This window comes from Artibeus jamaicensis, unplaced genomic scaffold (genome assembly GCF_021234435.1).
Source record: "Artibeus jamaicensis isolate MK-2021 breed Jamaican fruit bat unplaced genomic scaffold, CSHL_Jam_final contig_391, whole genome shotgun sequence".
In the NCBI taxonomy this organism is placed as follows: domain Eukaryota; kingdom Metazoa; phylum Chordata; class Mammalia; order Chiroptera; family Phyllostomidae; genus Artibeus; species Artibeus jamaicensis.
Genome location: NW_026521814.1, coordinates 23,867,752 through 23,882,421, shown reverse-complemented (window position 1 = coordinate 23,882,421; position 14,670 = coordinate 23,867,752). Strand labels below are relative to the sequence as shown.

Sequence of the window (14,670 nt, the reverse complement as noted above, 5' to 3'; positions counted from 1 at the left end):
TTTATAATGGTTTCAATTTCCAGCCAAGAGGTGTAGGTAAGTACACTTTGCCTCCTTGCACAACCAAAAGAAGGAAAACAAATTAAAAAATAAAAAGTATCCAGACCTGCCAGAAAATCAAACTGTATGCAAGTCCAACAACCAAGGAGTTAAAAACACATTCATCCAGATGGATAGCAGAGGTGGAGACATGCAGCTGGGATGGAGAAGACTCCTGGTAAGGCAGCAGCTGGAAGACCCTAGCAGGAGAGACAGTAGCTGGTGGAACAGGAGTTCCACATTTGCATGAGAATAACCTGGGAGTAACAACTGGGGAGGCAAGACAGATCATGCAACTCAGGGTTCCAGCACAGGAAAACAAAGCCCCAAAACCTCGGATTGTAAAAACCTGTGGGGGTTGAAGTAGCAGGAGAAACTCCTAGTCCCATAGGAGAGTATGTTGGAGAAACCCATAGGGTCCTAGAATGTATGCAAACCTACCCACCTGGGAATTAGCCCCAAAAAGGCCCAATTTGTTTGTGGATAGCAGGGGAAGTGACTGAGAGCCAGCTGAGAGCTGAGCAAGCAGCACTGTTCCATCTCAGATACTCCCTCACATACAAAACCACAATGCAGTGACCTGGGTTGCCCCACCCTGGCAAATACCTAAGGCTCCAGCCCTTACTTCGTAACAGGCGTGCCCAGACAAAAAAAAAAAAATAGTGCCCAAATGAAAGAATAGATGAAAACTCCAAAAATAGGATTAAGCGATGCAGAGATAGCCAATCTATCAGATGCATAGTTCAAAGCACTGGTAATCAGGATACTCAACCTTAAAAATGGTTGAGTATGGTCATAAAAGAGAGGAAAAAGTAAAGGCTATGCAAAGTGAAATATATTGGGAACCAACAGTGACAGGAAGGAATAAATATTCAACTAGAACAAAATGAAAAAACAAGAATTCAAAAAATTGAGGAGAGGCATAGGAACCTCTGGGACTTTAAACATTACAACATATAAATCATAGGGGTGCCGGAAGGAGAAGAGGAACAGCAAGATATTGAAAACTTGTTTGAAAACATAACAAAGGAAAATTTCCCCAATCTGGCAAAGGAAATACACTTCTAAGAGGTCCAGGAAATTCAGAGTCCCAAAAAAGTTGGACCCAAGGAAGCATATACGAAGGCACATCAAAATTAAGTCACCCAAGATGAAAGATAAAGAGCGAATCTCAAAAGCAGCAAGAGGAAAGGAGATAGTTACCTACAAAGAAGTCTCCATAAGACTATCAGCTGATTCTTAAAAGAAACCTTGCAAGCAAGAAAGGGCTGGAAAAAGTATTCAAAGTCATGAAAGGCAAGGACCTACATCCAAGATTACTCTATCCAGCAAAACTATCATTTAAAATGGAAGAGCACATAAAGCGCTTCCAGATAATGTCAAGTTAAAGGAGTTCATGATCACCCAGCCCTTATATGAAATGTTAAAGGGACTTATCTAAGAAAAAAGATCAAAACTATAAAGAGTAAAATGATAACCAACTCACAACTACCAACAACTGAATCTTAAAAACAAAAACGAACTAAGCAATCAACTAGAACAGGAACAGAATCACAGAAATGGAGATCACATGGAGGGTTAACAGAGGGAAGAGGGAGGAGGAGAATAGAGGAAAAGGTACAGGGAATAAGAAGCATAAATGGTAGGTAGAAAATAGACAGGGGGAAGTTAAGAATAGTATGGGAAATGGTGAAGTTGAAGAACTTAAATGTACGACCCATGGACATGAACTAAGGTGGGGGAATGCTCATGGAAGGGGTGGTACAGGGTGGAGGGGAATAAAGGGGAGAAAAAAATGGGACAACTGTAATAGTATAGTAAAAAATATATTTGAAAAATAAAAAAATAAATTTATAATGGTTTCATAGCTGATTGAAAAAAATCACTCAAATAAATTAAACAAACCCAAACCATGTAATTTAATTCAAAGGTACAAAATAATAAACATTTAAAAATTATACTAAGTTCTAGCACAATTGTTAGTTATCTCAACCCTTCTCTTAAAAATTGAGATGCCTAGGTCCAGCTCTGTTTCTAATGCTCAGGGCCTAGGTGGAAGTCGGGCAGTACTGCTTTTAGAGTTCCATGGTTAATTCTAATGCATATCCAGAACTGAAAACTACTATTACTGTGTTCAGCAAAGTGTAGTACCTAAGAGCACAAACTCGTGAGACAGACTCCCTGGCTTGGCTTTCCCTGCCACTTAGCAGCTCTACAAACTTTGGCAAATCATTTACTTTTCCTGTGCCTCGGTGTGGATAATCTATAGCTACTTTATAGTTTTGATGTGAGGAATAAAATGTGTTAAAATGTCTCAAGTACTTAGAATAGTACTTAGCACACAGTAAATGGTAACATTTGCTATCATTATTTTCTATCAAGAAACATATAACAAAAAGGGAACACAATCTAATGGTTAATAATTATTTAAGCAATCTTGTTAAATTTTTTAAAAAATTCAGTTCTAAATTTCAGACTTGAGATTGTTATCTGTTGTTTTAAGAAACTTAAGAAACTGGCTGAATTCTAATCATTTTTAAAAGAGAAATTTGAATAGATTTGTGTTAGAAATGATATTACTGGAAGAACTGTATTAAATGTTAAGTGAAACTAAGAGACAAAAGACCATATATCATGTTGTATACTTTGTACTTACTCAGTACACATTTGTTTAATAAAAAAAATGTTAGGGGATAAGAATGTAAAAAAAGACCTTGTTTCCGTAAAATAGATTAAATAATGCCTCTTTTGGTTACATACCATGTCATATTAATAATCTCTTGCATTACTTTCTCTCATTTCTACTTAGAATCTGAACTTCTGAATTAGCTATATAAAACATGTTATTAGTTTACTTTCAACAGTACTACAATTAAGTATTTTTAGCTCCTGGACATTCAAACTCAAGATTTCCTGTTCAGAGGAAAATGAGTTCAAGATGAAGCTCACCATTTGTAATTAATTATAAAGTGCAAATTTCCACATATGGTACTAATCTTTTGATTTACTCAAGAACTCATGTCATTAGTTCCTTGAAAAATATAAAGTTATGTCCAAAGGAACATTATGTGAATGTTAAGTAAAAACAGCTGCTACCTTTGACTTAATGTCATTAAGGGATTTAGTAACTTGAATGAAAAATACTAATTCTAATTTGACAAGTAATCAATTAAAATGATATTTTTTGTGACTAAAAATTACATGTAATTATAAAGTTTATTTACCATTTTTAATGTATAGCCCAATTAGAATTTATTCTTAGTTATTTTGAGTAGCAATATGTTCATACCCATTCCAAGTTAAAGTTCAAGTTTAAAGTGACTGATATCCCAGTGGCAGTGCACATGTCTCAATCTGGTTTCTAACCCACTACAGGAGAGAAAAACAAGGTGGGGAGAGGGGGAGACCCAGAAAGGAAGAAATGAAAAATGAAAATACCCTGCTCTACAGTCTGTCCTAAGTTCTCAGCAGAAATGATTCTAGTTTTTTTACCAATTTTTTGTTACGGTTTCAGAACCCTTCCATGACCTGGCCTGCCTTCCCCGTCTTCCTTTACCACACTCCCCTATATTCAGTTACTATCATGAAGGGCATTTTTCAGCTCCTGAATAACAACATTCTATTTCCAGTTTCTCGGCCTTCTTATACACTGTTCCTTCTACCTAGAAAATTCCCTACAGCCCTCTGACTGACTTCTATTCAGGAAAGCATTTTCTGTCCCATAGATGAGATTAACACCAAGTACTAGGTGTTTTCACGATTCCCTATAAACATTTTTTAACTTTAAAACTCATCACATTCTATGACTACTACTTTTTAATTGTCTTCCTACCTAGACTGAACCATTTATAAGTAGAAAATGTTTATTTACAACTGTATATGAAGTGACTAGCCAGAATATATAGGGCCCTGTAAAAGAATGCCCAAAATATATACTCCCCAATTTAAGGAAGGAAAGAGAGAAGAAAGGGAGGGAAAGGACTGGGAAAGCAGTAAAGGAAGAAAGAAAAAGGGGGGGGGGAGAAGGAAGGAAAAGAAACATTAAAAAATAACAGGGAAAAAGAAGAAAAGGATGAATAAAAAGACTGGTTATCTGTGGAACAAAGCACTACTCTAATATTCCTAACACTTCTGTAGAATTCAGAATCATGGAAAGAATTCCAAAATAAGGACTATAAGAGAAAGGTAGTGTTAGTGTGACATTTTTGTTTCACCATCTCACTAATAATGATTTTGGACACAGCTGATCACGGTCTCAACACCTTTGGCTCTGGAAGATTCTAACACAGTAATCTGTGATATAAAGGAAGCTCTCTGCTTTTAAGATACCTATATTTTCTTCATAAGCTTCTATTTCTGGTCTACAGATTAAATTTAACATTGACAAAGCAAATGAAAAATAATTTCAATCACAACAGAAATTTCTTTTTCACAGATTAAAAATCTGACTGACATCACTGACACCTGGCACATTCCTTATGTGCCAGTCATTTAACTTGTATCATAATACACAATATCTTATTTAAACCTCACAACCATGGGAAATACAGTCCATACATTTTTACAAAAAGCTAGCAGACAGAAAGAGGTTAGAATGTAAGTACAGTTTCAGAGGTCTGCTTTTGACCAATACTGGCTCTTTCTCTGCCTTATAGTAGTAAGATAGAGAAAATTTTGGATTCCAGAATATGGCCTGATGACAAATTTTCAGATGAAGCCTATTAACCATAACCCTTGTACCCTAACACCTTGGGACCTACAAGGAGAAATAATGCTGACATTCCTCCAAACTAGAACAATACTTGCTATTGTGAGTCTGTACAGTAATAGCTATCTTAGGCTGTTACACTGTCTCTAGTTCCAAGAAAACCAGAAATATCTATGCTTTCAGTTTCGTACAGTCAGGAAGCTATCAACTCATCACCTCCCTGGCCAATGCAATTAGATGTTTGTGGGTTTGCTGTACTACAGGTTAAGTGCACTAATCTTTGAAGATAATCACTTGTGACCCTTATTTGCCTCTTAATTCAAGTAGAGAAACTTTAAAAAAAAATTGACATTTAAGAAATAATTAGAAATTGAAACACTGAATACTTGATATTAAGGAATTCCTATTTTAAAAAGTTAGGACAATTGTATTATGGCTATATTTAAAAAGGAGTATCTTTATTTTTTACAGATACATGCTAAAACATTTATGAAATATGCATTATCTTAGAATTTCCTTCAAAATAATGATGGTAAAGAAGGGGAAGTGAAATGAGTAGAGGTATGGATGAAGCAGGACTGACTATGAGATCATGGGCTCACTATGTTGTTTTGCCTACTTTAGTGTATGTTTGAGAAAAAAACCATAACAACCATCCACTCCAAAAAAAGTATGAAAAGAGAAGTTAATTTACAGTAAGTTAACAGAATCCCAGCTGATAGGAAGGTTGTAAGTCAAAGTGTGCAGACAACGCTTAAAACAGGTGGTAAGATTTTGTAGGCCACTGGGAAGGTCCCTGGGCTGTGGGTCAGAGACAGCTGCTTCCCCGGGAGCATTGGAGGAGAGCAGGGATAGTGACAAACATCGAGTGGCTCCCTCCCCTCCCACAGCAAGAAAGTCTCAGACCTGCATCAGCAGAGACCTGGATGCGTAAAGTTGCTGTGGGGATAAAAAGGCAGTAAGTGACACAGAGCCTGTGGCATACCCAGCTAGGGTAGTGCTCACTGGCTGGCAACAGTACCACGGAAAATGGAGAGGTGGGTGCGAAAAGAGATGGGCTCTGACCCAAATAGCCTCTGGGCTGGTCAGAGAGATGGACTGTGTGGAAAGCCCAGTGCTTGTTAGGAGTGGCAGGTACCACCTCTCAAAAAAGAACTGAGCAGCTATGCAGTGCAGGGCCAGTGAGGAGGGAGGAGTGGGGGTATGATTTTCTCCCACTCAGGGTGCCTCCTGCACTGATAGAAGGGTTGAAAAACGATGTGGATTTTTTTTTTTTTTTTACGATGTGGATTATTGGCATCAGCCTGGTGCAAATACGCAGAGTGGACAGTGAGCCACACAGGGCATGGGCTGGAAACTGGGTACCTGTGATTATTTGCAGCCCAGACTAAGTCTCAGCCCTTTCAGAACCACAGGAAAGGAAAAATACTGAGCCTAGCACCCCTCTGTCTACAGGATCAGGGAAGGCTTGCAAAACTGGCTTGGCAGGTTTAAAATCAACAGGAGGGTCCCCCCCCCCCCCCGCCCTTCAATAAGACCTGGAGCTGTGAGAAAACCTGAGATGGATCTAGAAAGAAGTCACACCAACAGCTGAGACAAATTTCACCTTGCTATCTGTCAGAACTTGCATGTTTTTTTTCTCTTCTTTGTTTATTTAGCTTTTCTGTTTTGTTTCTTCGCCTCGGTTCTATACCAACTCTTATTAATTCTCCTCCCTCTTACCACAAAACAATATTTTCCCTTCTTCTAGTCATCTCATATTCCCTTTGTCATATAATATCCACAATCTCTCTTGGCCTTCATTAATTTTAGTTCAATTGTGGCTGAAATTGTTGATATGGTAGGGGGATTCTTCTTGCTGCCATAGGTTTGGCTGTCTGATAATACTGCTTTGTTAACCAATGCCTGTATAACAGCATACCAGACAAGGTGGGAGTTGTGAATACCAGTAAACCCACTGGAGGGGAGAACCCACTAACAAAGGAGACACCAATAGGTAAAGCCCAAGCACAAGAGAGTCCACACAAACGGAAGACACGGCAACCCTAGAGCATCCAGACAAGGAGATCAGAGACCACACCACGAAGTCCCACAGCTATCCTACTGCAGAAATTCATCCTACGAACATAGCTGGCAAAGAAGAACATTTGGAATTGCAGAAACAAACAAAAAGAGTCACCTAAAATGGGAAGACAAAGAAGGAATCCATAATCTAAAGGAATGAAAGATTCCTCAGTAAAAGAGTTACATGAAATGGAGGTGAACAAACTATTAGATACAGAATTCAAAAGAATGGTTACAGGGATGCTCAAGGAACTCACTGAAAACTAAGTGGAACTGTCTGGAACTATAACAGTATGAAAAAGAAAATAGAAACTATAAACAAGAACCAGGAAGAAATGAAGAATACAATATCTGAAATTTAAAAAATGCACTAGAAGGAATTACAAGAAGACTGGATGAAGCAAAGGACCGAATTAATGAGATGGAAGACAAGGCAGAAAGAAATACCCAAGCAGAGAAGCTTCATGAAAAAAGACTCAAAAAATGTGAAGACAGCTTAAGGCAACTGCAGGACAACACAAAATGCAGCAACAACCAAATCTTAGAAATGCCAGAAGGAGAAGAAAAGGAGCAAGGGATAGAAAACCTGTTTGAAAAAATAATGACAGAAAACTGCCGGGGTCCAGCCTCGGCAGGGTTCAGGGTCCCTGAAGGATGGACGGCGCAGGCGAATGAAGAGTCAGACACCGGATTGGATGCTGGAGAACAGCCAGCCTCTGTGGGACTGACTGAACTCGTAGTTTGATTTAGGCTTTATTCAACATTAAAGCAACAGGTGCATAGCATGATCAGTTAAGCAGAAAAAACAAATACAGAGGTAACTAGGAAAAGTACAAGAATTTCCATAGTTTCAGTTATGTTAAACAAAAGTTGTTTTCACCAGGAGAACCATCAGTCAGACAATTTGAACTAGTTCTATGAACAGAGTTTTAATGTTTTATTGTTTATTAAGGGTCTTAGAATTTGGCACAGGGCAAAAGGTATTCTAGACCGAGCAGAGGTTAGGAAATTTGTTATAAGGCCTTTGTGATGTCTAACTTAGCTATCTATCTTTCTGTCCAAAATGTTTCTCTATGTACTATGGACTCTAACTCCTTGGTAATTGCATCTGCGGGCTTAGTTTATAGTATCTAACAAGCTTCTCCTGTTTCTTTGCCTACTAAATTCTAATTAATATATATTCCTATTCAAGGTAAAGGAGGGGCTGTTACTCCAACAACTTTTAGACATTCAGGGGCTATTTCATTAGAGGGAACCTTGTTCTCTGGTCAAGAAATTACTCTGTACAACTTCATTGGAATTACGTGAATCAATGAACCTGAAATACAGGTGTCTAACAATCCCACCACCCCTTGATCACCAAAACAAACTTGTAAAGGAAAGATGGACAGGAAATCCAGCCACAGATGCCTCTGCCTTGCAGATGCATCTCAACCGTTCTGACCTTATCAAGGGACAGTTGCTGGCCAGCGCCCGACAGAAAACTTTCCTAACCCAGAGAGGGGAAAAGCCACATAAGTTCAGGGAGCACAGAGGGTCCAAATAAGGATGAACCCAAAGTCTACTCCAATACACATAACAATTAAAATTTCAAGTTTTAAAGACAAAGAGAGACTCTAAAAGGCAGCAAAGAGAAACAGGAAGTAACATACAAGGGAGCTCTGATAAGGCTAGCAGCTGATTTCTCAACAGAAACACTACAAGTCAAAAGGGAATGGTAAGAAATATTCTAAGTAATGAAAAACATAGGTTGGTTGCAGTCTTGGCCTGCAACCAAGACTACTCTACCCAGCAAGGCTCTCAAAATAAAATGGAAGATGAAACAAGAAGCTTCCCAGACAAAAGAAGGCTAAAAGAATACACCTCCACCAAACCAGCTCTGCAAGAGATGCTAAAGGGACTGCTTTAAGAAGTGGAAGAAAAAGACTAAGAGAGAGAGGAACACAGGTACAAAGGAGGAAAAATGAGTAAGTACCTATCATTAATAACCTTAAATATAAATGGATTAAATGCTCCAATCAAAAGACATAGAGTAGCTGAATGGTTAAGAAAACATGACCCTCACATATGCTGCCTATAAGAGACCCATCTCAGAACAAAAAACCTACACAGACTGGAAGTGAAGGGTTGGAAAAAATATTCCACAGAAAACGACAGGAAAAAAAAGCTGGGGTAGCAATACTTACATCTGACAAAATAGATTTCAAAACAAAGGCCATAAAAAAGGCACAGAAGGACACTTCATACTCAAGAGAAGAATCCATCAAGAAGACATAAACATTATAAACATATATGCACCCAACATAGGAGCACCCAAATACATAAGGAAAATGTCGGAGAACTTCAAGAAAGACAAACAACACACTTATAATAGGGGATTTTAACACCCCACTGTCAGCAATGAATGGATCTTCCAAACAAAATATCAACAAGGATACTGTTGCATTGAACAATGCCCTAGATCAAATGAACTTAACTGATATACAAAGAATCTTTCCTGCCAAAGAAGCAAAATACATTCTTTTCAAATGCACATTCTTTTCAAATGCACATGGAATATTTTCAAAGATACATACACCACATGATAGGACACAAAACAACATTCAACAAATTCAAGAAAACTGAAATTATATCAAGCATTTTCTTGGACCACAAGGGCCTGAAACTAGAAACCAACCTCAAGGAAAAAACTCGAAAACATTAATATTTATGAAAATTGAATAGCATGTTATTAAACAATGAATAGGTTAACGATGAGCTCAAGAAACAAATGACAAAGTTTTTGGAAACAAATGAAAATGAACACACAACAGTCCAAAACGTATGGGACACATCGAAGGCAGTCCTGAGAGGGAACTTCATAGGATACAGGCTTACCTAAAAAAGAAACATTTCAAATAAACAACGTAACCTGACATCTACAAGAACTGGAGGAGCAACAACAAACAAAGCCCAAAGGGAGTAGAAGAAAGGAAATAAGCAAGCTCAGAGCAGCATTAAAAGACAAAGAGACTAAAAGAATAATTCAAAGGATCAATAAATCCAGGAGCTGGTTCTTTGAATAAACAAAATAAACAGGCCTTTAACCAGACTAATTTAGAAAAAAAGAGAGATGGCCCAAACAAATAAAGTCAGAAATGAAAGAGGAGAGATTATAACTGATACCACAAAAATATAAAGAATTGAAGAAATTACTACAAACTATACAACAAGAAATTTGGAAGCCTGGATGAAATAGAAAAATTTCTAGGAAAATATATTCTTCCAAAATTGAATGAAGAGGCAGCAGAAAGCCTAAACAGACTGATGACGGGTGGTGAAACTGAAGCAAAAAACTCCTGGCACACAAAAGCCTTAGACTGGATGGTTTTATAGAAGAATTTTATAAAAGATTTCAGGAAGAGCTAACCCCTATCATTCTAGGACTATTACAGAAAATCCAAAAAGAGGGAAGACTCCTAAATTCTTTATGAGGCATCACCCTAATCCCCAAACCAGATAAAGATACAACAAAGAAAAAAACTACAGGCCAATATTGCAGATGAACATAGATGCTAAAATTCTCAACAAAATATTGGCAAACCACATCCAGCAATACATTTAAAAGATTATACACCATGATCAAGTGGGATTCATCCCACAGATGTGAGGATGATACAATATTCACAAATCAATAAATGTAATACATCACATAAATAAAAGGAAAGACAAAAATCACACAATCATATCAATAGATACGGGAAAAGCATTTGATAAGGTACAGCACTCATTTATGATATAAACACTGATGTCCACTCTCACCACTTTTATTCAACATAGTATTGGAAGTCCTAGCCACAGCAATCAGGCAAGATGAAGAAATAAAAGGTGTCCAAAGTGGAAAGGAGTAAATACTGTCATTGTCTGCAGATGATATGATAGTGTACATGGAAAACCCTACAGACTCCACCACAAAACTACTCGACCTAATAAGTGAATTTGGCAAAATAGCAGGAAACAAAGTCAATATTAGGAAAACAAAGGCATTTTTGTATACCAACAATAAAATAACAGAAAACAGAAATTGGGGAAAAAATCCCATTTGCTATAGCAACAACAAAAATAAAGTACCTAGGAATAAACCTAACCAAGTAGGTAAAAAACCTGTACTCAGAAAACTATGTAACAGTGAAGAAAGAAATGAAAGACGACACCATTAAGTGGAAGCATGTACTGTGTTCGTGGACTGGAAGAATTAACATCATCATCAACTTGATGATTTCCGGCCAACATGGAGAAATAGGTAGACACACTTTTGCCTCCTCGTACAACCAAAAGGACAAAAACAAATTTAAAAACAGAAAAGAACCAGAACTCCCAGAAGATTGACTGTTGAAGTCTAACAACTGAGGAATTAAAAAAGATACATTCATCCAGATCGGCAGGAGAGTAGGGCAGGTGGCCAGGGTGGAAAGGATTCGTGGCAAGGTGGAGGCTTATGGACAAGGCAAGGTGGTGGCGGGAGGAGGGGGTGGTCCCACATTTGCACGTGGATAAATAAAGAGGAGAAACTGCAAAGCGAGACAGACTACGCAACCCAGGATTCCAGCACAGGGAAATAAAGCCTCAAAACCTCTAACTGTAAAAACCTGCGAGGAGTGAGGCAGCAGGAGAAACTCCCAGCCTCACAGGAAAGTTCACTGGAGAGACCCACCGGATCCTAGAATGTACACAAAACCACTCACCCAGGAATCAGCATCAGAAGGGCCCAATTTGCTTATGGGTAGTGGAGGAAGGCTCTGAAAGCTGGTGGAGAGGTGAGCAAGTGGCACTGTTCCCTTCCAGACCCCTCCCCCACATACAGCGCCAAAATGCGGCAATGTGGGTTGTCTTGCCCGGGCGAATACCTAAGGCTCTGCCCCTTACTATGTTAACAGGTGCACCAAGACAAAAAATATGTCCCAAATGAAAAAACAGATCAAATACATAGAAAAAATACATAAGCAATGGAGAGACAGCCAACCTATCAGAAGCAGAGTTCAAAGCACTGGTAATCTGGATGCTCATAAAAATGGTTGAGTATGGTTACAAAACAGAGAAAGAAGTGAAGGCTATGCAAAGTGAAATAAAAGGAAATGTACAGGAAACCAACAGTGAGGGGAAGAAACTGGGACTCACATCAACAATTTGGAACAAACGGAAGAAACAAGCATCCAACTAATATAGAATGAAGAAATAAGAACACAAAGGAATGAGGTGAGGCTTAGGAACCTCCGGGACATCTTTAAGTATTGCAACATCTGAATCATAGGGATGCCAGAAAGAGAATAGGAAGAACAAGATATTGAAATCTTATTTGAAAATATAATGAAGGAGAAATTCCCCAATCTGGCAAAGGAAATAGACTTCCAGGGAGTCCAAGAAGCTCAGAGAGTCCCAAAGAAATTGTATGTAAGGAGGAATACACCAAGACACACCAAAATTAAAGGTAAGGAGAGAATCTTAAAAGCAGCAAGAGAAAAGGAGAGTAACCTATAAAGAAGTTCCTATAAGATTATCAGCTGATTTCTCAAAAGAAACTTTAGAGGCAAGAAGGGGCTAGAAAGAATTATTCAACTTATAAAAGGCAAGGACCTACATCCAAGATTACTCTATCCAGCAAAGCTATCATTTAGAATGGAAGTGCAGATACAGTGCTTCTCAGATAAGGTGAAGTTAAAGGAGTGCATCTTCACCAAGCCCTTATTATGTGAAAGGTTCAAGGGTCTTACCTAAAAAAAAAAAAGATAAAAAATATGAACGGTAAATGAGGGAAAAGGTATAGGGAATAAGAAGCATAAATGGTAGGTTCAAAATAGACAGGGGGAGGTTAAGAATAGTATGGGAAATGGAGAAGCCAAAGAACTTAAATGTATGACCCATGGACATGAATTATGGGGGGCAAATGATGGTGGGAGGGGGGTACAGGCAGGAGGGGAATAAAGGGGAGAAAAAAATGGGACAACTGTAATAGCATAAGCAATAAAATACATTAAAAACAAAGAATTAACATCATCAAAATGTCCATGCTACCCAAAGCAATTTAGAGATTCCACACAATCCCTATTAAAATACCAATGACATATTTCACAGATATAAAAAAAAATTTCAGAATTTTATATGGGACCCTAAAAGACCCTGGATATCTGCAGCAATTTTGAGAAAGAATAACAAAGTAGGAGGGAATCACAATAACTGATATCAAACTGCATCACAAGGCCACAGTAATCAAGAGAGTCTGGTACTGGAACAAGAACAGACACATAGATCAATGGGAACCGAATAGAGAACCCAGAAATAAGTCCATGTCTCAATGGTCAATTAATATTCAACAAAGGGGGCAGAAGCATAAAATGGAGTAAAAATAGCCTCTTCAACAAATGGTGTAGGGAGACCGAGAAAGCTACATGCAAACAAAATGAAACTTGACCACCAACTTACACTATACACAAATAAACTCAAGATGGATAAAGGACTTAAATATAAGTCACCATACCATAAAAGTCCTAGAGAAGAACATAGGCAGGAAAATCTCCGATATTCCACGCAGCAATATTTTTACCAATATGTCCCCTGGAAAAAGGAGAAGGATTTACAGGAACTAGTATAAAGGCCACATGGACAACAACCAAGGGGGGTGGAAATGGGAGAGGTGGGGACCACTGGGGGGGTGGGCTGGGATGGGAGTAAAAGACAGAAAATTGTACTTGAACAATAATTAAATAAAAAAATATGTCCCCTGGAGCTAAGGACATAAAGAAAAGAATAAACAAATGGGACTTCAAAATAAAAAGCTTCTGCATGGCTAAAGAAAATATCAGCAAAATGAAAAGGGAAGCAACTGTATGGGAAAATATATTTGTCAATGATACCTCGGACAAGGGTTTGATATCCAAAATATATAAAGAACTCACATGACTCCACTCCAGGAAGACAAAAACCCAATGAAAAAATGGGCGAAGGACCTGAACAGACACTTCTCTGAGGAGAGCATACAGAGGGCCCAGAGACATATGAAAGGGTGCTCATCATCACTAGCCATCAGAGAGATGCAAATTAAAATCACAACAGTCAGAATGACCATCATAAACAAATCAACAAGTGCTGGTTAGGTTACAGGGAAAAGGGAACCATAGTGCAGTTGGCGGGAATGCAGACTGGTGTAGCCACTGTAGAAAACGATATGGAATTTCATCAAAAAACTAAAAATGGAACTGCCTTTTAACCTGGCAATTCCACTGCTGGGATTATACTCTAAGAATCTGGAAACACTAATTCAAAAGAACCTATGCACCCCAATGTTCACAGCAGTGCAATTTACAATAGCCAAGGGCTAGAAGCAACCTCAGTGCCCATCAGTAAATGAATGGATCAAAAAACTATGGTACATTTACACAATGGAATACTACACAACAGAAAGAAAGAAGGAGCTCCACCCTTTGGGACAACTTGGATGGAACTGGAGAGCAATATGCTAAGTGAAATGAGCCAGGTGCTGAAAGACAAATAGCATATGATCTCACCTATAAGTAGAACCTAATCAACAAAAACAATCAAGCAAGCAAAATATAACCAGAGACAATGAAGTAAGTAACAAACTAACAGTAACCAGAGGGGAGAAGAGAGGGCGATAACGGGAAAAAGAAGGGGAATGGCTGTCAAGAAACATGAATAAAGAACCCATAGAAAAACCAAGGGGGATAGGATTTAGGGTGGGAGGTGGGGGTTGGTTTGGTTGGGGATAGTGGTGTGGGGGAAAATGGAGACAATTGTACTGAATAATAAAAAAGAAAGAAAGACTTTTAAAGGGAGCCTCGCTACTGAATAAAGGACAGCTTTAA

The 14,670-nt window shown here is 38.3% G+C and overlaps 1 protein-coding gene across 2 annotated transcripts in view; it reads right to left on the bottom strand.

The window, feature by feature from the left end:
- The window catches only part of PMS1 (PMS1 homolog 1, mismatch repair system component), an 88,667-nt gene that overhangs the window by 16,702 nt on the left and 57,295 nt on the right, over positions 1 to 14,670 (bottom strand). The gene's annotated exons all lie outside the window — the stretch shown is intronic.